Below are 26,691 nucleotides of genomic sequence, written 5' to 3'. Positions count from 1 at the left end.
ATTGTGGAAGTCCGCCTCGTTGTGAGCGTGAGCGCGTTCGCCTACCATTTTTGAGGTCCTGTGTTCGATTCCTGGCAGGGTGGATGAGACATAATAGATGTGCAACATTTCATCGTTCCTGGACTGCTACCTGAGGCTTAAGACTAATCGCCTTACCTTTATGTAACGAAAATACCTAGATGCCTTACAATTTGAGTATCGAGTATGGAGATAACATAATGAAAAATCTTAAATACTCACAACCACAAAAATAGTTGGAATGGGAAATCGATTTCATACGCCTTGTATTATCATTATTATTGTGGGTAATTTATATAGCGCCGTTTTCGTAATATAATACCTCATGGGCGCTTTTAAAATTAATTATTTGAATAATGATTTATTTGGTTAAAAAATTAAGTAAAACTTTTTAATAAAACAATGATTAGACTTCTTAAAGGGAGCCTTTGGCGGCCTTCGTGGTGTAGTGCTTAAGAAGCTCACTTGACTCATGCGCGGTTCCGACTTCGATTCCCGATGAAAAGAAGAAAAAAATAATGTGATTTTAATCAAGTCTGTGTATTCTGTGCTGTAATTCACCACTGTAAATGGGCTTCCTTTCCTGTGTTAGTGTCAAAAAAACAAATGCAGCTAGTATTTTTTTTAAATTCATATGTTTTCAAGATCACGAACTTCTTTATTCGATATGAATTGAACCGTGTTATTTAAGATTAATCTTAGCTTAAAGCTCATCTCGTTGGGGGCAGATGTGTTCGTCACACATGGGGCTGCGGGAAGAAAGGGGGGTTCTTATGCGGGGGAGGGGATATCGGAGGTATTGATGTACAGCTTTACACTTCATACTCTACCATCGATCGAACAGTTATTGTTCAAATACAGTTATTATTCATAATGTATTATTTTAATATACATATATTATAAAACATTTGGTTACCTCATGACTAAACGTCGGCGTCGTGTTATTTAAATTTATTGATATGTTAACCTTTTTTATTTTCTATTAATTTGTTGCCACTGTGTTTTCATAATTATTATGTTTTATCTATATAGAAATAGCAGAAATTCCACATATAACTAAATCAACCTACGATCTTCAAACTTTAAAGGATCATTTGTGGTAGATTTTTTTAATGCGTGCCTCTTAAAGTTGATGGAATATTCATAAAAAATAATCATAATATCGTAAAAAATACTTTTTTTTAATTTCTGTTAATGACATAGGTACGTAATTCGTAAAAATTTTTTACTTGGTAATTTTTTTTATCTTACAAAATGCAATATTAGAGTGTTCTATTAGAATAATCTTTATTAATAAACATAGTGGCTTTTAACGGGTGCGCTTTTTTTCTTATCTTTTTTTGCATTGTATTTACTTGTATATAGAAAATTATAATTAGCCTTTAGTTTTGGTTTATTTGTAAATAGTGTATTTTTTTGTATTAATGGCTGTTGTTTTCTTTTAGTAAATAAAATAAAATAAATAAATCGGTTGAAATTTTAACGTAATTAAAGGTTTTTCCACTTTACGCTAGTTTAGATATAAAATTTACTACACACATATGAAATATTTATATATGTCGAGATCCATACATTATGTAAGGCTGATAGAAACACTATCGACAAAATCCGGGAAGGCGTTCTGCAATGGTTTGGACATGTAGAGTGAATAAACAGCGAAAAAACACCTAAAAATATCAACAATGCGAATCTTGATGGATGCAGAAACCGAAGAAGACCGAGAAAGACACGGCATGACCAAATTCAACAAATACTTCAGTGTGGATATGTCGAAAATGAGAATAATGCTACTAATAATAAGATGTATGAATGTAGAAGAATCGAGGTTTGTATGCAAAGACAGAGTGATATGGCGTTCTACCCTCTCTGCCTACTCCTACGGGTCAACAGCGTGATGGTTTGTTTGTGATAAATATGAACCAATAGTGAAATATCACATACAACGAATACCGATACAAATATATTAAATGGACTTTAATAATTAGTTGTATTTTCGAAATCCATATGAATATTGTGGAGAAATGTTTTCATTCATAAATGTAAAAATAAATTTTATAAAAATACGTTGCTAGAAAAACGCGACACGTTTGGCCTCGGTAGTTGTGACGTCAAGATTCGTGACAATGTTCTCATCAAATTTGAATGGTAGAAAAAAAAAACAGGAATCGTGACGTATTAGGGGCGTGGCCATTGGAATGACCGTTTTTGCGGGAATTCAAAATGACGAATTTAAAAATATTTTTTACGCCACTAACAATTAGCAAAATGAATTTCTTTAAACATCATTTCTTTAAAAATGATAAAAAAATAAACATAATATTTCCCAATTATGTATTCGTTTTTTATGTAAGACGTTTCCAGCTCTTTTCAGACTTTATGTTTCAATAAAAATATCATATTATTTTATGTTTATAAGTCATGCGTTATATATTTTTTAATAAAATTATTCCGATTCTTGGTAAAGTTCAATGTCACGGGCCACAGTTGCTGTAGGTCCTTTAACCTATAATAGAGTATAGAGAGATGTGGCAGCGGGGAAGAGTGTTCGGGGGGAAACCGTGAACAGAACATGTTCTATAGGCTAGTTTGTTATTCCACACTCTACCGACATAATCCATCCTGCTTTTTGTACGACAACCCAGCCATTCTATTGTTTATGTTTATTAATAAACAAAATACAAGGCGTGTAGAAATGAGTTAACTAAGCTTTATCGCCGGTACATTATTTATCACTTCTATCGGTTTTTTAATTTCGATAAACCCCATGGGCGTCTTATAATAATAAAATGTAATATTTGGCTGATTTATATAGCGCCATTTTTTTTAAAAATCACCTCAAGGGCGCTTTACAATTGTATATCCAAACTTACATTCCAACTAAACTTAAGTGATATATTAGATTTCCAGATTTAAAATTGAGGGTATGATAGTTTAAAGAAGTGGGATTTTAGTTGGGATCTGAACTGACTGGGACTGTCGATGATTCGTAAGTTTGAAGGCAATTGGTTCCAGGCAGAGGGGCCGGCGGCGGCAAAAGCACGATCTCCAAATCTAGTGTTTGGGGAGCGCCGGATTTCGACGGGTTTTCCTCTTCCTGAAACAAATGCTGACCTAAGAGTAGATTTTCTTTGACATGTATTTTCCCCAATACAAAGGCCCGATAGGTATTTTGGAGCCATTTCATGAAGGGATTTCAATACTGTCCAGCACAGCTTGTATTTTATATAAATATGAATATTATATAAATATGAATATTAGGCGTCAGAATTATTTCATAAACATTGTTAAATTCGCATGCTGTGTTAGTTAAATGTCATATTTTCGCGTGATAATTGCTTTGGTATCACAAAACAAAAATAGTTTTATTCAATTTGATAATATTTTAGACGCCTAAGAAAGAGCAATGTCTTTACTCAACCGTATCTCTTCGGATATTGACATCTTTCTTATTAGTGAAAAAAAGTTCAGAGAGGATTGCATTCTTTCTCTATAATTGCTGGGTATTTTTTATTTTACCATTTTTGTATATTTAAATTTTAGTGTTCATTTTTTCGTTTTATGTATGCATTGCATTTTTTCGTTATGTACATAAACGTTTTTAAAATAAGTAAATTGAAATTATAACAAATGCATTAAAATATTACAATATTTGAGTTTGTCCATATGTTCGTAGACAAAAGACTGGATTTCACCCCCTCGGGAGTCATTAAGATTAACAAATTACAACAGGGATGGAGAATACCTTAAATAAGGTAATATGGAAGTCTAGGCGTTTACAAGGCTTATGACCTGTCATTGGCTGGTTTAAGTGGCCACTTTACACACTGTTTTTTCAATTCTTCCATTTGTTGATTTGAGTGAACTTACTAGACTGGACTAGACCTAGACTTCCACATTCCCTTATTTAAGGTATTCTCCATCCCTGTTGTAATTTGTTAGCATTAAAATATATTTAAAAATAATCTTTTGCCGATTTTATGTTAAAATTTCTTATAGACCACTAGGAATGATTTGGTGAGATTGTAGTCTTTTATATTGATTATTAATAAATAAGCCTTGAATTATTATGTAAGCTTTATTATAGATGTATAATGTATCCAATGGAGTGGGTAACCTTGCCGATGTGTGAATATAAAGTTATAAATAATGGATGGTGTTGTATAATTACTATATGTCATCAAAGAAATAGGAGTCATGAAATCTTATTCTGCGGTTGACGTGATTAGTGTTAGCTGACAGGCAGTCGTAAATATACAATCAACTTAAGAATGGAGTCTGTGTTTTTAATATTATAGAACAGTATTTTTTAAGATTTTAAACCGGAATATTTTTTAAAGTAATATAGCTCCATGAATTTTTTTTGCTAATTATTAGTAGCATACAAATATTCTTATTTGTAATTTTGAATTCCCGCAAAAACGGCCATTCCATTGGCCACGCCCCTAATATGTCACAATTGATGTTTATTTGTTCCCGGCCATTGAAATTTGTTAAGAACATTATCACGAATCTTGACGTCACAACAACCAAGGCCAACACGTCGCGTTTTGCTTGCAACGTATTTGTTTATTAAATTTCTTTTTTACATTTATGTACGAAAACACTTCTCCACAATATCCATATTGATTTTGAAAATACAATTAATTATTTAAAATACATTTGATATATTTTTTCGGTATTCGTAGTATGTGATATTTCCATATTATGTATGCAATTGGTAAAGTTAGAATTCTCTGTTCTTTGCTTATATCTTTTACACTACTCAATATACTTTTTACCCAATACCATTTTACAGAACAATATTTTTATGGATATTGATCTAGTATTTTGAATTTTGGAAAAATGATAAAGGACCTTATTAAACTGAGCTTATGACCTGTCACTGGCTGGTTTCAGTGGCCACTTTATAAACTGTCTGACATTCACCATTCTGTCTGAACATCTACCTGACTTGACTTTTGTAAGGTAAAAAATTGAAACCCTTATTGCTTTGGTTGAGATACATCTGGCTGAATTATTTCTACATAAATTGTATAAATATTGTATAATATACATACTTCAGGATAATTCAATTGAGGTACAAGAGTTTGAAGACTTAAAATAAGAAGTAAAACCGAGTTTCAAAACACATTGTATGAGAATTTTAAATGAGTTGATGCACATTATTAAGGAATTACGAAACGTGCGGTGCTATTCTGAACCGCTCTCGCGGCCGTAGGAAACAGTTTTATCTCGCGTATTTCGTTTGTAAATTTGGAAAAAAAGCGTTTGGAATATCACCCGTGCGCTGCTAACGTGTGAATTATTTAATAAACTATTTTTATTATTCAGCAACAATTTACCAATATTGTTATTTGTATGAAAAGAAGGTTTGATATTATTTTGGTAAAAATTTAGATACATTTGTGGATATAGTATTTACGTAAAGAATTCTTCTTCATTGTTAGTTCAATGTACTTCATAGTCCTAACGCTCCTATATACCCGCGTGAAAAATTTCAACGCTTATCAGTTCATGGTTTACCTCTTTGTTCTAATTTTCAAGGCACTCTCTTAATACCCATCCACAATTCCTCCTTCTTCTCTAACTCATATAATGTCCATTCGGCTCGACTGTGGAATCATCTCCCATCCACCATCAAAGATGTTACTACATTATCTCTGTTTAAATCACGTCTGAAGAAACATCTCCTTTCTCTTCCTTAATCTCTCCTCCTTTCGTCTTCCCTCTTTTTTCCTTTTTCCTATTAAGTAATAGTTTCGATTAAAGGTAATTTGTAAACAAATACGTTTATTTCTATTTTTATATATGTTTGGCTTTTTGATATTTATTTTCTATTGAATATGTTATGTTACTAGAATTATAAAAATAAAACTATAATTTTATTGGTTGCTTGGAAGAAATTGCCATTTAGCAATAAGCCCGCCAATGTACAAATAACATTTTGTACTAAAAGTTAAATAAATAAATTTAGTATTATTGTAATTACTATTGACAGGATATAAAAACCATTTTTTTTTATTTTTGTGCAACAATTATGGTGAAGGTGTATAGTGGGTTTTGCATGTTGGTTTAATTGGTGTCCTGGCGAAGAGACGGGCACGTCTCGAACCCGGTAGACATAGAAAAGTCGGTAAATACTTTTTTTAAAATTTATTTTTAATCCAATATACAATACAAATTCATAGTTTACAAAAAAATGTTTATACAATATACATTCAATATCATTTCCTTTTTTATTTATGGAGGTAGCCACTCCACTGGCCTACAGGCACGTTCCGGAGTGTCAGTGTATTTTTTTTTACACATAATAGTACATACTTTCACATCAATTGTTGTGTAAAAATTCAAAAAAAATATGAAAAAATATTTTTCAATATACCTACATTAATAAAATGAGAAAGGACTTTTAAGAAATTAAAATTATATTATGATAGATGAAACATATACATATAATTTTTTATATACTTAATAACATTTAGTATTATTTTGTTAATTAAAAGATATTAAAATAGCATATCTAATACTACTGATGTTTTTCCGTTAACACATAGTGGACATCAGATTTTCGTTTCAACTTAAAAATGCTTTTTTATAACAAAAGTCTACCTCAGTGTTTTATTTACGTATAAAATAGCTTATTGCGATCATTTTTTCATTTACAAATTCAAACTAGCAAAAGTGGCTTTCTTCTTCTATTCTCTAAGGTACAGATATTCTTTTATCTTTTTACAGGTATAATTTTTATTTTATTTTCTCATAAAAACACATTATGGAACTTATACAATGGTTCCAATATGCCGGTAGAAATATATACATTTAATGTGTCTCAATTACATTATAGGGAAAAATTTTATTATAACCTAATAATATTTACTCTAAGTACTAGTTTTAGTCTCAAAAAATTTAGTGTATCCGTTATATTATTGTACATGTTAGTGAGGGTGAGTATATATATTTAGGGTGTGCATATATGTGTATGGGTTTGTGAGTATTGTATGTATGCGAGAGTGTGTAGTGAATATAAGTGGACTTATTGAACAATGATTATCAAAAAATATCTGTTTAAATAATAGCTCACTAAGGTTTTAAATAAAACCTTAGTGAGGAAACCTATCAACGACCTTATCAATCGATGTAAAATTGTTGAGATTGTTAAGAACGCTCCGGCCTAAAATCCAAATTTAAAAATATGTAAAAAAAAAATTAAAGTAAAGAAAAAAACAATATTTTACATAAACGGCATAAATTGCCTTTAACATATATTGAACACAAATATGAAAAAAAAATACAAATAAAAATACATGACAAAAAATTATGAAATTGCATAACTATAGTTATAACAATTTTAACAAGTTGGGAAATACACATAAGCAATAAAAAATATTAACGAAATAAATACATAAATGTGAAAAAACAAAAAAAAGAAAAATATTATTAAATATAAAGAAATTTTTAAGAATAATATTGCGAGAGAAAAAAAGAAATCAGACTGATTTTATAACTATCAAGTCCAGAACCAAATATATCAGCCATATCTGATTGCCATGTCTATGGAGCCTAGGGATAGGCGAGTGCATGTGCTAGTTAGTCCTAGAACTTGCAGAACAAAAATGAGATCTGTGGCGGGTATGTCGACCAGGTACACGGAAACACACCAACTCCAGCAAATCAGTATATATATGTTAGTACTCATTATTCACAGGGATCTGTCATAATAGATATTCACAGGTCGCAGTGACGTCAGGAGCTTGAATATCACTGACCCCCACCTCTAAGAATGAGAATAAGAATAAGCTCTTACATACACACATATAAATAATGATTACAATTATGTATGTACCTATATAATTATTAATGAAGTTCATATAAAATAAATAAGTTGAATATAAAAAAAATATGTATAATATATTTATTATGTTCAAAATAATGAATAAATCCGTTATTTTTGTTCCGTATGTTTTTATAGATATATTTTCTGCATGTGACATCGATCGGGTTATTGTAAGCCCCTCTTAAGATGTATCTCTGTCGTATTTGAAGGTTAATATGCCAATGGAATAAAAACAGACGCCTCCGACATCTGGATCTCATAGTGTCAGGAGAAATGCAAGAAGTCGGCGTAGTTTACTAACCTGGAGATAGGAACTTGTAACTCCAGCCATTAAAGGCAACAAGAAAATAGAAGACGTGTCCTACATAGAAACATCTTTCAAGATTTAATCGATTGCTTTTGACATAATATATATTGCCCGTCCAAAGATAATGGTCTTGTTCACGATTAACTGCCATTTTTTGTAATTTTTTTCAGGTAATTCTAAAGAAATAAATCAAAACTGATGAAGATAATGTATCGATGAATCAGTTTAATAGAGTTATAATTAAAAAATGAAATTTTGATTTTATTACCCGCTATATTTTAAAAAGTCTCTTCTTTATTTCTTCTTGAACAGTTGTATTCATATGGAAATAAATGAACTTAACAGTCTCGCAGTTCCATAACTAATTGAAACACTGTGATAATTTGCATAACACTTTTAATACTAAAACTCGTAACCACTATGTATTTATTTACCATAAATATACACATTCATATATTTGTTTGCGGATTTATTAAGTGCATTTAACAATGATAAATATATTTCTTTATAATATATACAGGCACGATTGAAATAAAATACAACTAAAGAAAATTAAAGCTACGAAAAATATTAAATAATAATTACTACCTCAAGACAAGATCTGGTTGTTTGTTTAAGTCTAGAAAGACTTGCACCAAAAAAGTCCATATCTTGTTTTGAGTTTACAATGCGACACAATCGGGACATTGGTGCATGTAAGCCATAAATTGTGCTGTGCTGATCAAGGAACAGCACATTATTGAATCGAATAGGCGAATCGGAACATTGAATGCAACTTGTTCTTGTAACGATGGTACATCAATTAAGCTATTTTGTAAATTAATCATGAATATGGAGTCAATGTTATTTGACTTGAGATTTTTAACATTGACTTCATTTCTTCGTAGGTGTAGTCTTCCCTCTCGAGGATAATCATCCATGCTACTTTTCTTTTTCTTTTTTACACTTTATTATCATTATTGTTGGATAATTTACATAGCTCCACTTTTGGGAAAAATTACATTAAGAGCGCAGTGCAGTAAATATCCCAGTGCATCTTGCAGCTACAGAGCGCATAGACGATTGAGATTTTAGTTTCTCATTCTCAATTGTGATATATTTAACTTATTACAGATCAGGGACGAAGGAGCATATGAAGCAAGTGAGGCTGAGCCTCACTAAGAAATCATTGCTATTCACCAGTACCTAATATGTATTTTAATTCACATTATATCAACACATTATAAAGATAAAAAACTAGCAACCAATGTAAAAATGCTCAAAGATGCCTACAACATGATCTGTACTGTGTTATTTACTATAGGTACCTATTTAACATTATCGCAAATTATACTTATCCTTAAAATCTGAGCTTCACTAGAAATTTGGTATCAAAGACGCCACTGTAAACAGATAGAAGCTGCAGAGCGCATAGATAATAAAAAATATTGCCCCCATTTAGGTTATGTTTTAATTTGATAATTAACTTAAGTGTTTGTATAATATATAAAGAAATAAATAAAACTTATTGCAATAATAGGAGTTAGATTATAACAGGTCTTGCAGCTACTGAGCGCATGGACGGTTTAAATTATAGACCCTATTTACAAAATTAAGGTATTTGATAAATGATGACATTTACATATTAAAGTTAGATTATCAATCGTTTTGCAGCTACAAAGCGCATGGATGAGTGGAATTCTAGCAACTTAATTTTATATCAATAAATTAACAAAAAATGAATAATGAGCATAGTAGATAGTTTGTCAAATGTCCGTGCTAAAAATGAACAATAAAAAACTAAATAAATAAAGCACCGTTTCAACGTTATTTAAAGTAACGTTACAAAAAAAATAAAGAATGACATCCAATTTTACTTAAGAATAAATCATTATTGGTTACAAATCAATTTAGATGCGTCAAAACTTTATTTTTTTTATAGTTATACCTTTATAGAACTGAGGCATCAATATGTATCTTTAAAGATAATATTCAGATCGTGTAATAATTTATAATTATCTCGATTTATTGCAAACTCAAAACTACAAAGCTTACGCGAATATTGCTATCAATAATAAAATAATTATATTTCATTTTAAATCAATTACACTATCAGGTAATATGAGCATCGTAATTTGACAGCTACGAATTGATATGTTTATTTATTACGCAGTTTTTTGTTCATATAAAATAAGTTTAAAAAAAGATCGTAAAATAAATGCAGTGTTTCTCGATCATGAGTTACAGGAAGGTAAAGTGATCGGTCTTACACTTCATCTATACCATCTTATGAACGAATATTTCACGTCGAGCCTCCCAGGAATCGAACCTAGGACCTCAAGCACGATAGGCGAACAAGCCAGCCTCTCCACTACTAGGTGTACTTTTATCCAGTCAATTTTCTTTTTCAGGTTTTTTTTCTGGTTCGTTTGCACACATAACTGTATTTTTCATCCACCTGGTCAAAAACGGCATAAATAAATAAAAAGTACACATGCTTATTCATGTAAATTAGTGATAGGCGTTTCGGTTATTTGATAAGAGTAGCAGTAACAGTTACCGTTGCATAACTTTAACGTATTTTTAACAGTTTCTAAAATAACAGTTTAAAGCAAAAATATCTGGCGATACCCCCCAGGACCAACTTTTGCCATGTCCCGGGAGTCACAGCCATACGCAAGGGATGAAAACCTGTGAAAATGTTCCAAATGTTTCTGAAAAATAACTGTTTAATTTTTTACCCCCTCTAATGTACATACCAGGGGAGAACCGTGTACAAAAGTGATTATGCACAGCTTATTTTTAAATTTGACTATCCATAATAATGTTTTATGGTAACTTTATTTACAGAAAAAAAAACAAATAATTACTTATTCTTATAAATCATTGCCATCATTTGTATTTTTTTCCAAATATAAATAAAAAATATTAATAAAGCGCGTCCAGCGCCAGCAATGAGCTAAAAACTAGTCGATGACTCCAGCTTATTTCTTTATATAAATAAGTATCCTATATTTTGAACATCTTAAACCCAGTGGCGGGATTTTTCTCCTAGAGTAAACTTTCAGACTACACAAATTCTTAGAAGATTCTCGATTTGGAAAACAGTATTTCAAATATTTTTTCTTAAGGACTATTTTTCTTGGAGACTTTTGACATGTGACTCGCAACACATGTAGCGCTCGACGCGGCCGTTTTTGGAATTATTCATTTCTTGAACAAATCGGTCGGTTGACAATGTTGACATTTTAATCGTTATGAGAATACCCAATACTGACTGAATTCATTGTAATTTATATAAAACTAAACATTATCTTAAGTGTAGGTCCATTTAAAAATAAGTTGAAAAAGATACAATACGTTACAATTGTTCCATTGCAATATTGCTTATTTTTAAATGTACCTACGCTTAAGATAATATTTAGTTTTATATAAATTACCCTTACATTGTATAATATTCACCAGTCTGAAGATGCCCATTAGAGGGTAAAAGCGCTAATTGGTCAAAATAAATAAGTGGAAGTGTACCAAGTATTTTTTTAAATTCATAACTTATATGGAAATATAAGTTATTATATCATTATTTTGTATAACATTTTCTGGCTAACTACAAGCCCCGTTCCAGGCTAGAGAATCATGGCAAAAGTATTCAATGGTTGATAATTACAGGGGAATCCTCAATTACAGTGAAAATACTGAAAGAACACGGAAAATATTTTTCAGTAAACGAAATACACCTGAAAAACAAAGGAAGTTTCGCGCTCTTTTGTTGCCAAGTTTCCGAACGGGCGGGAAAGGGGGAGTGGAAACAGGAAGAAGATGGAGGCATTTCGATCGCGTCTGTTACCAGAACTCTTTGTCTGGTCGGTGGGTAGAAGTATCAAGGGAGTGAGGGGGGGTAACTATGGGAAACCATCGCTAGGGGTGTATTTCGCTGTACCTACAATCAACCCCTCCGTGCAATAAACGCACGGTGTGCATTCCGCCGGTTGAAAATTCTGCCCACATATTCAGCAGTGGGGAAAATTGTACGGCTTATTTTTACGCCACACGCAAATGATTGTATCAGGACTTTGCATAATGACCGCGCCATTGTAAAATACTTTTATATTTTTCACTGCTATTTTAATAACATAGATAACTGAAAAACGTCACCATTTATTTTAATTTTATATGATTTTGTTGGATGAGAAAGTTCTTTTTTTTTTTTTTTTCTTTGTTTGTAAAAGTCAATTTTTTTTTTTTCAATTGAAAATTTCGTATTTCTGAAATAACTCCGCGTGTTACGTCAGAGATTCTATTCCGCTTATTCTGGATTAGTTCTGCCCATTGAACCATTAACGGCGAGAAAACCGGATATCTTCCATAACTCTCTTATCATTGGTTGTTTCATTTGAGCTAGTAACGTCGTTCAAAGTAGTTCGTTTCTATAAAAACCTTTTTTATAATTTTTTTCGTCCATTTTCAGGAAACTTTGCCGTACAATTTACTTTAATTTTTACTGCGCGCAAGAAAACATTTATTGTATCCAATTTCTCGTAGGACTAATGTGCCTCATTGTGTGAACCAATATCTAATTTAAGAACATATTGTCGCCATTCATACGAAAGCCACTAACCCTATAAATGACAGTTTTGAGTTAAATATCCCAAAAGAAGCGTAAAAGTTAGAAAATAGTTGCGTAAATCCTAGTTTTTACTACATATGTGACATTACATTATTCCATATTAAAACATTTAAAAAAAACGTGTTGAAAAAAACTATTCACTTAAAAATATTTTTTAATTTACAACCTTATAATACTTATTTCTAACATTATTTTTTGGTATGTGTATTTTTTGTACATACACAAATCTGAATTTCTCCCGAGGGGGAGTAGGTATATATTTTTTATTAATATCCCTACAGAGATGAGGTAGAATTTTTTCAAATTCAGGATTATGGATATTCGAGCGTTTACAGGGCTTATGACCTGTCATTGGCTGGGTTAAGTAATCTTATTAAGGTTTCTCATTTAATAAGATATATACAAAAATCAAAATATTACCGGTGTCGATATTCGCTAATAAGCGGAATGGGGAATGTTGTAAAACGTAAAGTGGCCACTTAACCCAGCCAATGACAGGTCATAAGCCCTGTAAACGCTCGAATATCCATAATCCTGAATTTGAAAAAATTCTACCTCATCTCTGTAGGGATATTAATAAAAAAAAAAAACTTATTTCTAATATTTACTTCCATTCACTGACGCTTATTGCTTTCATTGTCCAGATTATAACCAAGCGAAATTCAGTTAACCTAATTTTAGCCACCTTGCATCGTTAAAAACCTTCGAGATATTGTAAAATGTATCAAAATGAAATAGTTATCAATGAAATATTTAAAAAAAACATGAATTAAATATGTTGTTTCCAAAGAACATAATTTATTGTGTACAGATAATCACAAAAATTAGATTTTTCCTTGGTCCCCAAACTTTAAAATTGTGAATTCTCAAAATAATGTTTTTTGGGTTGGTGACTTTTGCCTCAACGGATAAAGTGTGAAATACGAATCAACATAAAACGGAATTAGGTTAGGTCTATATCATTCGTTGACATTACCCTTAATAGAACTTCGTTTTAATGAAGAAATAACTCATACTATAACACTTGTATTTAAAACCTGCATACTTTGTATTTTATTTTAGAACTAACGTAAAATGTAACAATTGGTAAGTACATATTATATTTGTACCTGCTGGTTTAGACAAATTATTTCACCATTTTCGTAAGGAATGTGTTGTTTTTAAATCAATTATAGCCTTCACATTTCACATTTACTCATTTCATACTCACACACACCATCCAACGAGTATTTTTTTTTTTTATTAGTGTTAAAAAGTACCTGTAACAAAATAATAAAATGTATTAATAAATCACTCTTTAGCGATTTTTCATCGGGTATTTAAAAAAAAAAACAATTAAAGCATTTTATATAGGTTTACACCGTCACAAAAACATAAATTTATGTCTTATTTTGTTTGTCATTTTTCCATCAAATACTTTATTTCCTATCGTCCTATCTTAAAAAATACGATAGAAGCTGATTGAAAATCGAGAAATGTTAATGGTAGCAAAACCAGTTTTGGTAGAACACAGGTAAATCTAAATTCAGAGGTCTAGGTTTAGACTCTATACAAATGAACAGGTTGCTTTTTAAGTTCATGGGTTATAAAATAATTTGAGTAAGCTAAATTATAGTACCTACCTATGATATTTTAAAATCGTTAAAAATTGATTATGGCATTTACAATAATCAGGAAGTATCTACCGAGTAGGTAACGGCAAAATGTTGTTTTTTTTTAATGCTAGGCAAGTTCAGAAAGTAAGTGTACCGGTTTTTTTCAGCTGCATTTGTAAAAAAAATACAGGAGATTGTTGATACACTTAATGACTATTTTTCGGTGACCTTAGCCACCAAGGTGCTCTTGAACTAAATTTGGTTGGGATGTTTTAAACCACCCCCCGTATTTCCCTGACTTGCGCCGTTTGATTATCATCTTTTCACCTCCCTGAAGGCACTCATGGGTGGAATTAAATTTTCAACGGACATGCAGGATCAGATAGAGGTTCTGAAGTGGAGGAAGGAGCTGGCGGGAGAGTTCTTCGAGGATGGCATAAAAAAGCTTGTGCCATGGCTCACCACATGTATTGAACGGCATGGCGATTATGTGAAAAAATAGTCAACAAGTATATCAACAATACCGTGTTTTTTTTTCAAATACACTTTTTTTTTAAGTATTAAAATCTAGTTCACTTACTTTTTGAATATGCTTCGTACATTAATAAAAAACGATTAAGAAGTAATTTTCTTTAGTAAATGGGTTCAAAACTCGATTTGTTCCGATACAAACCATTCGGGATTTGTTCATTTTATTTATTCAAATGGAATCCTTGTTTGTTACAAATAAAATATTTATTTCTTTTACCTTATTTTTTAGCAATTTCTTTCAATAATCAAAAACCGACCAATGTTGGTCAATGTTTCTACTTTAAAAAAAAATATAGCTGTTAGTTAGGAGATAGTGCTTGTAAATATAAAATTATTCATTTTTAAATTATTTCATTACATTTATTATTATATTATTGTAAGGAACGCAGAGGATGTGGAATCGGGTAGAATTTCATATACATTGAGTTTATTTCGTGGATATACTGGCAAAAAACCTTTACTCGAAAATATGCGGATTTGACTTAATGATGCAATTTTGTAATTTCTTTAACGCTCTACAAACTGGCAAAATACACTAAGTCATATTAAATTTCATATATCTGTAGTTTTAAAAATAAATTTAAAGTTAAGTCGTATACCCGGTATTTTATTCAGGTTAAAGCTTTATATAACTTAATATTTACTTTATATAAAATCAAGAAACGGAAAAATTAAAAATATCTTCTTAAATAAGCACTATACATCTTACTTTATTTAAATAAGATATAAGAGTAAAATTGGAACAAAACTTAAATGCTTGATTTCTTAAAACAGGGATTTAAGAGTTAAAGCTTTTTATAGAACGGAATTTTATAACCAATTAAATGTATCAAGTAATAAAATTTTATTTTATGGCAAAGTTTCTCGAAAACGTATGAAAAAATTAATAAAAATGTATTTTCTAAAAATAAACTACAATAGAACACCAATTACCCAAATCAATTGGGACCGGACCCCATTCGGATAATCGGAAATTCGGATAATTGGATTTTTTGGGAAAAGGGGTCTATTTTAATTAAAAGGAGCTTTTAATCAATTAAATGAAAAGGCAACACTTATACATGTTTAACGTAGTTACAAGTGATGTACATTAGTACAGTATGTATGTACTGGACTGTAAATGAAAGTCATTGCTTGCTGAATATCTCGTCAAAATATGTCAAAATAAGTTGTTTGACTGTCATCATCCGTTTTTGGGTAGCCAAGTCGTTATTTTGCGAATCGCAGTACGTTCCCGGCTTAATTTATTTTTCTGAAATTCTGAAAGCGATTTGGATAATTGGAGTTCCACTGTACTTTGAAACGTCGCAGGTTCAGGTTGGCAATAACCAATCAATTTTAGCATTGTCATGTGTTGTGATAGATTTCCGGTTTCTGAGCAGTCATGTTTTTCGACGTTTAGCGTGTTTTGACAGGTACGGAGTTCTTCTTAATGGCGGTATAATTTCAAAATTACTAAACTTAAAAAAATCATAGCGATCATAATACGATACACAAAAATAAAAATAAATTGGCTAAAAATTTAAAACCCCTGAACTTTTATTATTCAGCGTCATATTATGTAATGTTTATATTTATATTACCAATAATTGTACGAAAATCTCGTGTACAAAAAGTATGACAAAAAGTGTACAAAAAATAAACACATAAATTATTATAAACACTTTATTTTATTTTAGTTTTTGAGTTTTTTTATTTATTTTTATAATTATTATTTTCTTCAATTAAGTTGTTCTTCTTATGAGGCTCAATAATTATCGCAAATGTTATACTCGCTGCATATGTATGTATACTTATTATTATGTTATCCGCACTGTAAAATGTACATACATATCGAAATTTAATATCTATTCTTAACTTCTTATTGGTAATATTTATCTTTTAGCTTACGAGAAGGCCTGTAATTGGATATTAATATATAATTTAACCTACACTGTAATTAATAAACATTGTAATCTGTTAGCTTTCCAAAATAAAATAAAATAAAAATAAAAAAGTATGACTTAAACTGTATTTCTATAAAAATATGCATATTCGCTCCGAATCGAGAAGTAATATTATTTATTGTAAGATTCATAATGCAACAAAAAAGCTTTAACCCTTCAATGCCTACTTTTTCTAATTCTTACTAAAAATACATCTTTATGTATGTTTTTTTTTATGCAAATACTGGGAAAATAATTTTTAAAAAGTTTTTTTTCAGTTTTAATTAAATTTTTTATGTATGTGGACAATATGACACATCGGGCATTCAAATGTTAAAAATTACAAGAATATAAGGATAACAAGAAATAACAATTCTTACGAACATCTTTTTTTATAATAATGAAAGTTGTGGAAACAATAACAACTTCAAATCTTAAAAAAAAAAAAAAACAAAGAAATCACTATTTGAACATTAGCCAAATTACACTTTTGACAGAATACCTGCAACTGACCATTTGATTCCAATTTTTTTTTAAAAATTTTGATCCTGGTGGCGATTTTTAATATAAGTTATAATGACTAGTATGTACACAATACAATAAACTAGTTACTGAGTGATAAACATGTTTGAAATCAATTTATAAACACCGATTATCGGTATGTAGCAGATCGTCTACATTGAGCATTGTAGGGTTAAAACTAATTGCAAAATAATTACAAGTTATAGGCATTTCAAATCTGAGTAACTCGAGCATCGCCACTAGAAAAGAAAATGTATTCTCGTAGGTAATAGCAACCAGCCTAATTGCGTCGGTGGCTTGTTCGTCTTCATCAAAAAATTTCAGTCACCCTAGATATGTTCATGAATGACTGAAACATTTCTTCTGCGCCTTTTTTCTAAGTCGTGCATTTTGCCCGCAGGAGGGTGACGCGGTAATTCCTCTAACCCTCAAGGACTCCGGATTTGAGATAAGGGTGAATATTTAAGGCGGAAAGCAAGTGCAGTGCAGAGGGAGCAGATAGGCAGGATAATATCCTGGCGAAATTACTCTCAATGACGTCATCGTTGCGACACCATTTCTCGGGAGTTTCTCGAAAGCTTATTTAAGGGGAGAAAAACAGAGAGGGGGATATGTGCATCACTTAGAAATGTTTTTCCAAACGAATTGATTTTGAACAGTTTTGCTTTCACAATATATCATTTTATAATATTGGGTGTTACCATAAGTTTTACCCGTTTTGAGGACACAAAATAAAACAAATAGGTCAATAATGTATTTTCATTCATTATTTTACAACAAATAAGGCAATAATTCATGGCATCTTCACTGTGCATTGCGCAAATATAGCGAACAATTTTGGCAGCATTATTCCGTCAATTGAACGCGAACTGAAGGAAGTGTTAAAAATGTTTACTTTCGTCTACTTGACATGTTATTTTGTGTAATTTTAACCTTTATTAGCATTAAAAAAACAATACATACATTTAAAAAAAATGGAACACTTAAGGTCGAACTTACCAAAAAAGAGTCTGGCTCTTGTGTTTGGCAAGTTTACAAAATATTATAAAAAAGAAACAAAAAATACAAAACAAAATAATACAATAAATAAGAAATTAAACAATTATAAAAATTGAGATTTTTATTAGAAAGTTGAGCAAAAAAAAATTAAACATCTTGTTATAATTGTTCGTAGAGAAGAAATTTTTCTTCTGAATAGCGTATAACCATTATCACTTTGTTTTATTTTTGGTAATCATTCTTCAATTTGGAAAAATACGGACACAACTTATATTAAATACTGAATAATGAAATCCAATAGAGATAAGTCTGAAACATTTATCCATGGTTCTGTTTCTATTTCCCGTAATTCTTTATCTGCCTGGACACAAAAAAACTTCAGAACATTATTTTAAATAAATCCCCAAAAACTGTAAAAAAAATAAGCAATAAAATTAACAAATTCCAACAGGGATGGAGAACATTTTAGAGAAGGGATTTGGAAGTCTAGGCATTTACAGGATATGACAGAATAAGCAATCAATTGTATTTAATATAATGGTTGGACAAAAATGTATTATACGGAATAGATAAAAATGATGGCATTTTTTTTATTAACAAAACTAATTTAGGTTCAGTAATTAAAATAATTATTCACCAAAGCAATTTCAAGAAAACTAACTGCAATCTAAAATGTTCAGTACTAGATACAACAGATAAAATTAAATATCTCGGTGTATACCAAGACCAGTCGGCCTCGTGGTGTAATAGTCAGCGCGTTTGCCTACCACGCAAGAGGTCTTGAATTCGATTCCCAATTTTTATTCTCATGTGTATTCGAAATTGTATAACTTCACATTGTTATTAAGCAACTATAACAGTGAAAGCTTTCCAAGCACAAGAGCTAGTTTCTTTTTTGGACAGTTCCAGTTTTAATGATTAACAAAATTATAATAGAAAAAAAATGTGTATCATTTTACGTAATTAATAAAAAATAAATAATAATTATTGTAAAATTCTCGATGCTTTACGTACAAAAAATAAATGTTTGTTAACGATATTAAGCTCTCCTTACCAGAAAGACGAAAAAATATTTTGTTTCCTCAACTGTTAATTTGTTTTAATATCAAAAATATTTCATCACAAGGTTAAATTTTGTGAATGTTTTATCTTTTATCAACACGCAGGGGGGTAGTTTTATTTGTTTATAAATTACAAGAGTTGTATTAATTTATTCTGCTGTCGAACATTATGCATTTTACGTCCTTCGTGTTGGAGTTATATTTTTGTTATTTTATCTTCTTATAACTGCAAAAATGGTTTCGAATTTTACTCAAACATGCACACGGGAAGTGAGCAAAAATATAAATAATATTCAGAATACTACATGCTAATTATCGTTAAAAAATCGTTCGTATTATCGTAGTAAATAATTATGATACTCTTTATTGCTTCACATATATTTACACGGCTTTCATTAATGTACAAAGATATATGTATTATTTGATTTATCAACTAATTGTTCAATTATTAAATTATTGCTATTATTGCATTTATGCTCTGTTATGTTAGTTCATAACAACTTAAGAATTAATACAAACATTTGTTTAATTATAAACACATTATATCTAAATTTATTTAGTACATGATCGATTTTTTTGTTTACCGAATTCGAGACATACGCCCATCTCTTCGTGAATGCAAATTCCACTGTACTCTTTTACCATGGTAGTTGTGCAAATTTATAAAACCAACCTGCTGATGGTACATATGCCATTAAAAAATTACATCAATGTGCACTGATTATACTTTTATTTTCATTCTTCGTTCGCGTATTCAAAACCGGTAGACGTAGAAAAGTCGGTAAATGGTTTTATACAAATATATATATAAACATTTATTGTAATTTTTGATTAAAACTATTTAAGGCTTTCTCTTCCTATAAAAGAAGGCACGAGAGGATGAAAGCGTTATGTCACAAATTTTTCAAAAACAATTTAGAGAGCGAATGAAGGTGTTATATTATTAATTATTGTCTGGTGTTCCAAACATTAACCCCAGATATTACATTTTTTTGTTTTTGTCACATAAGACCTTTATCCTCTCATGTCTGTTAATTCTTAGATAATGTTCTCTTTTCCAAACTGCCGTAAGTGTTATTTTTTAGCTTAAAGTAGGGCACACATAAACATATTCTTATATGTGCTCTAATATTTTTTTGAATATTTTTTTGTAAATTAAATTGAAAACATACTATACATAATTTCGTATAATATTCCCAAAGAGTTTTTATAAAAAACTCATTTAGGGACATGTAGATAACAATATTTATTTACAGACGTATTTATATTTTGAACTACAACATTATTTACAAAAGCAGAATACAAATTATGATATACTACAAATTAAAAGAGTAAGAAAAAGTGTCAAAAAAATTACAAAATATACATAATACAAGGTATGGAAATGAATTAAAACTGATGTTTACATAATACAATATTCAATAGAAAAAATTAAAAAGAATGAGTATGAGAGTGCAAATGTTAAAAAAATACAAAAATGATTGTTTTTTTAAATTAACAAAATAACAATGTAGGCTCAATTATTTTATTTATATGTTGCAGTTTAATTTGTAAGCCCTATAAACGGTTAAATTTCCATTTACCCTTCTTAAAAAAGTTCTTTTTCGAAATATCTATCAAGGTAAAAGATATATTTTTATTATTTCAAATGTATGCACGTGCCTGTATAAAAAATCAATATTAACAACACCCAACCCCATATTTGTTTATCTTAGAATTCTTTATACAAGCTTCCTCCTAACAACGGATGCATAGAAAAATACATTCAAATCGGTGCAATTCTGTTGTTGAAACAAAAGAGCGCGCCCTATTAAATTTGAATTTCGAATTTCGAGTATTACGTTCCCCTATACAACGCAATTCATTCACTCTCCTCCATGTTCCTCTCACGCATTACCATTTCCCCTTTACTCTACCTACATACTTCCCCTAAATAAAGTCTAGAACCCTTCTAACGAAGGTCTTATGAATAAATGGTCCAAATACCTTATCTTTAAAATTGCTGTAACCAAACCAAAATTTTTAAACGCCTTTGTTATATGCAATAGAGCTTAAAGGCTTCTCTAGAGAATTATTACTGTAAGGGCTAACATGATAACTATATTGCAAAAATGTGTTAACCCCACAATAGACGCTTTTTTGCCAGAATTGACGACAAGTTTTATTTATTACAAACAGCAGCTAATTTTTTTGGGATTTATATTCATAGTAAATCCCAAGGTATTTTTTTAACGTCTGGTTTAGAACATGAAGCTTTTATTTCAATTTTATTAATTTTTTTACTTAATTTTAATTTTTTTACTTAATTTTCCATCACAATAAAATTGTATCCCCATTTTTTAAAGTACTTTTTATATATTAAACTTTACAGTCAAGCTAAATTATTAATTGTATTTTTTTTAATGCGCCTTATGTTAAACATTAATTACCTCAGTTTGAAATTGGTGCGGCTTACCACATTTTACAATTATTGTTCTATATTTAAAAGCTTGAGAATTAGTATTAGGTATTACAATATCTTATGATAGTTCTTAAAAATCGTAACTATCAAATTTCGCATGATGAATACATATTATTTTTTGCACAAAGTATTTTATTTTCTTATTACATGCCTCGCTAGATAATCCTACATCGATGTAGAATTTTTTCAGTTGAGTCAGTGGGTATTTAACACATTCATGAATGCATATTTTTAAACGAACATTATCTTACAAAGTATAAATATATATCATATTTAAATAAAACCTATACACCATCTACTTTTCTGTGTCCGTGCGAATTAAGAATACAGTTCTGTGTGTAAAATAGAACCGGAATCCTGGACGAGTGCTTTCGACGAGTACTCGGTGGCTGCTCGTTCTACACTGCAATATTTAATGTTCCACCTGGGCCGCGATTATGAACGGCTATCTTCATCGGTATATACTGAGACGGTATAAACTTATATCGATATTTATGCATGAAAGTGTGTTTGTTTTTATGAACATTTTAAATATCTCCGTCGGAAACCGGTAATTGAACATGTTTAGAAAAAAAATGTATGCATATTTTGCTTGTCATTTAGCAAACATAATTTTTATTTGTAGATAAATTGAAGATAAATGTCAACTTCCCATTGTAATCAGGGCCCTGTTTACTCTTATTAAACAGATGATCGATATACGCTGCATTAAGTGTACCATTTCAGTGCCATATGCAACATTGGGCGGGGGCAGGGGTATGATGATGATAAATAGAAACTTTGGATGTGAAATTACTTTTTGTATATTATATGACAATAAAATACAGTAATTGATAATTCACCTAAGTAGTGACACCGGTATATTAATTTTCAAATAAAAAGTGTAGTTAGTTTGCAAATTAATGAACCTCTATTACATTATACGTGTAAACTGTATCTCAAAAACATCCTCGCTAATTTTATAGACCCTTGTACGCCAGTAATATGCCCTTACTCGTAATAATGTCATTTCGGTATGAAAAAACACAATATCTGAAATTTATGTCAGTATACCGAGTAATAAAACGCGTCGCTAAAGTTTACTTCCTTAAAAGGAGAGGGTGTCGGCATTTTCCTTTTGCGCACGCGCTGAACGTGCGCGAAAAATGGCGCCGAGGCGTGCGCGCGAAATGGCGTCAAGTAAAGAAAACCCTCGTTCGATACGTCAACAATCCTACAGGTGTTAGGCGGCGCGCGGTCTAGAGAGACTGTTATTATGGGAATAACTGAGTTAGTCTGCGTGTGTACGGCCCTACCCTTACGCATACTGCTATATTTTACAACTGGCAATAGCCGTTACGGCTGCGGGTCGCCCCATCGACCCACTGTGCAAGCATAAAGCCACGTTTTCATGCGAGGGAAAATTGTGAGATTCGAACGCCGAAACGCCTCTACGTCTACTTCTCTGCTCTGGGTTGACAGCGAAATAAAATTATTTTAATGTTAGTTGAATTTTTTGGACTTGTTATACCTACCGGTTAATTTTTTTAGGCGGATTAAAAAAAAGTTATATTTACTTAAATAAGTTTAGGAAAAAACCTTTTTCTAAATTGTCGAATCAATTTCAAGCATATTATAAATGTACTACTAATTAAATACATAATTTTTATTTTTGACACTTTTTACACTTTCACAAGTTATTCAAAACCTCCTCTTCCCTATAATTATCAAAATGAAGTTCCAAAAAAAATATTCGCTGATACCAAAAAAGTTTTCGAAGTTCTTTCAGCATTTTTTCTTATCTTTCGGAAATGGGAATATATTTTTCGTCACAATTATTTATCCAACTGAAAGTAAAGTTCTATGGGAGAGAAAATCAAAGCGAAGAAAATAATTTTCGCTTCCCTTTTCCCGAATAATTGAATTTTGTTCGCTTCAAAAACGGAAGCAACGTAATACGATGGTAGTGTATTTTTACCTCTGATTCTCCCCCTCTTTTCCAACACCAGCCGAAGTGGATTCGCCAAATGACGGAAACTCCCGAAGGTGTCTATCGTGGCAAAGCTTACTATGTCGCGTTGGTTAACACAAGCGTTTTTCCAACGCTGGTAACCGATCGACTCCCATTTTGTCCGCGCGCACTCGAAAATATCGCGAAAATCAATGAAAACATACTAATCGTTTACAAATTAACATATCAGTGACATTTTACGATTATCTTAGTTTTAAATACGTACTCATATCAATATTTGTGTGATTTTTCATTAATAAAACAGTTTTGCGTGGTAAAAAGGCGTTGTTTACATACGTCAAGTTAAGAACTTTCCCGCGTATTGTTTTCCGTGCAGACTTTTTGCAAATATTTAAAATATCGTAGAATGCGATAAAACTTTTTGTCGCGTATCTTCTGTTTTCGCTATGGAATATTCTAACCGGGAAACGGATGTAACTTTTGGCGAAGATGACAGAAAACATTGTGTATTTTTTTAGACCGCAGTGTTTTGATATGGAATCTTTTATATAGATTCCTTTATAGGGTGTGTGCGTGATTAAAAGCGGGAGAACCATTTGGAGAGAAGGCCTTTTATAGGCGATTGTGCTTTCTGCAGTATTTCTGTCAAAGGTGAGTGATCTTTTGACATGCGTGAATTTGACTCGAGGGTTGCCTAACTTGTTTTCGCTACCTCATTCTTCCTACGGCTTTCCGTACTATTTAATGCAATTCCATAATGTTTAAATAACTACCTTATTATTTAATAAAAATACAACATTTATATCGTGGCATTATGAAGACGAATTAATTAGAGAGATACTTTTATTTTAAAGTCAATATTATTAAACATTAAAATACTGTTTAATGAAAATTTTACAATAGCATATTATTTAATAAAATCAGAATAAAATTTCACATGATTATGGTCATACTTTCGGCGTATCATAAATTAAACTATGTATTGTATCTATTATTTATGGGATATATTTTATTTGACGTCTATTTTGAAAACGATTTAATTATATGCTTTTCTTTTGGGTTTTGAAAAGTACCTTTTCACCTTTTATAATCTATTTATTTATTTATCAACGGACACAGTCTAATTCATACATGTTGACACAAAATAAAAAATGTATATTTTTTTAAATATTAAACCAAAATACAATAAGAAAAAACAAGGATGTAAGAACAATAATAATGGCAACATAATAAAGCACAAATTAAAGTGACAGATATTTTTGTTGTTTGATGAACTTTACATAAAAAAATCAAGATTATAACGTTCTTGGCAAAGGCGTGAAATCCGTTATTGGTCCTGTGATGAGTGACCGAAGGATAGTTCCTTTAATAAAGTAATCCTTTCTTTCACATTAGTATCAGAAAAAAAAAAAATTGTATTTAACGTAATAATGTACATATTTCATCATTCATTTTCCGCCATTATAGTACATATGGCACTGCACCAGTAATCCAACCGCTTACATGAAGATAAGATGATCAGTCTTAAGCCCGGTAGCCAGTCCAGGGACTGTGAAGTATTCTTGGGTAAAACACTTTTAAAAAAATCAAATTAACTGTGTCGGAAATCGAAAATGAAATCTTATCGCGGAGAAAATGATACCTGCGTGCAAATGTGTCTTATGAATATAATATATCGTCGTTATTGTAGAACAACGACGGATATGCGAAAATGCGGCATTGTCTTTCATTTAAATTTGATCTTGAAAAGGTAAAATAAAGGCTTTATATTCCGGACTGGAAAAAATTAAATAGGTTTTTCTCACTCACATATTTTGGGCTTATTAAGTTGTGAGATAAAGTGTCATATTTTTTTTGAATCGCTCTCGTGTAAAGTTGAAGAAAACCACATGCGTCGTTGTTCTACGATCATGACGATATACACAAACTCCTACACATACATTTTACAGAAGTGGGTGTTTCAATTCGATCGTATATGGATACATTAGTGATTGGCATCGCCTTAAACTACCAATAAATTATACACATTGATACATCATTCTGCCTTGACACCACCTCTGCATACTACTCCAGAGACTGTTGCATACGGTTTAACATTTTTGGAGAACTGATCAAAAAAATTTTTAACATAAATAGAAAAAAAAAAATTAAAAGGTGGAGAACTTTTTTGAGAAAGGAATATGGAAGTCTAAGCATTTACAGGCCTTATTACCTCTCGTAGGCTGGTTTAAGTATTTAATTGTGAAATATTCACCATTTTGTTTATATTTAAACAACGGTATTTATTTCATTCTTCCATTTGTTGGAGGGTTAATTTAGTGCTTGTCTTAAATTTTGGAATACCGGTACTTCCACAAAATATTGTTGATAGTTTTAAATTTACGTTTTTTTGTTAGGTTTTATGACTTACATCTTAATTTTAGGAAAAAGTACAAAATCGAGTATGTATAGAATCGTGTTGTTGTACCGTGACCAGTGTTGCGATCTCACGGATCAACCGGAACGCCACTCTACCTTAACTTGATCCCCATTTTCTAATAGTGCTTACCGAAAATATTTTCATAGATTCAAAAAAAGAGATAATGATTGCTGCCCTTGCGATGGACTCATCTCTCGGGACGCCCTCCATACATTACACGATTGTCCTATGTTTGACGCCGATAAGTTAAACTGCAAAAAAATGTGCGTACAATACGGCCAATTTTTTTAAAACCCAGAGGAAGTAGTAAAAAATGAAGCCACTGCGGAAAAATACATTGACTTTCTGAAGACTTTAGTTATAAAAAAATAATAGAGGAACGGACCAAGACCCGTAAAAAAAACTGTTGTACGATATATACACACTAGGAAAAAAACTGTTGTACGATATATACACACTAGG

At 30.8% G+C, this 26,691-nt stretch overlaps 1 protein-coding gene across 7 annotated transcripts in view; it reads left to right on the top strand.

Moving 5' to 3' along the window:
* OtopLa (proton channel otopetrin-like a) overlaps window positions 1-26,691 on the top strand; it is a 127,056-nt gene that overhangs the window by 2,998 nt on the left and 97,367 nt on the right. For 2 of the 7 annotated variants that reach the window (XM_088228056.1, XM_088228053.1), the window contains exon 1: window positions 23,891-24,461. The exons of the other annotated variants lie outside the window; for them this stretch is intronic. The gene's annotated coding sequence lies outside the window, so the exon portion shown is untranslated. Of the gene's footprint in view, window positions 1-23,890; window positions 24,462-26,691 lie in introns of those variants that run through there. 7 annotated transcript variants of the gene reach the window in all.

This window comes from Micrasema longulum, unplaced genomic scaffold (genome assembly GCF_059751315.1).
Source record: "Micrasema longulum isolate JH-2025_06_02 unplaced genomic scaffold, ASM5975131v1 h1tg000559l, whole genome shotgun sequence".
In the NCBI taxonomy this organism is placed as follows: domain Eukaryota; kingdom Metazoa; phylum Arthropoda; class Insecta; order Trichoptera; family Brachycentridae; genus Micrasema; species Micrasema longulum.
The sequence above is the reverse complement of the archived record's forward strand: the minus strand, read 5'-3'. Positions and strand labels throughout refer to the sequence as shown.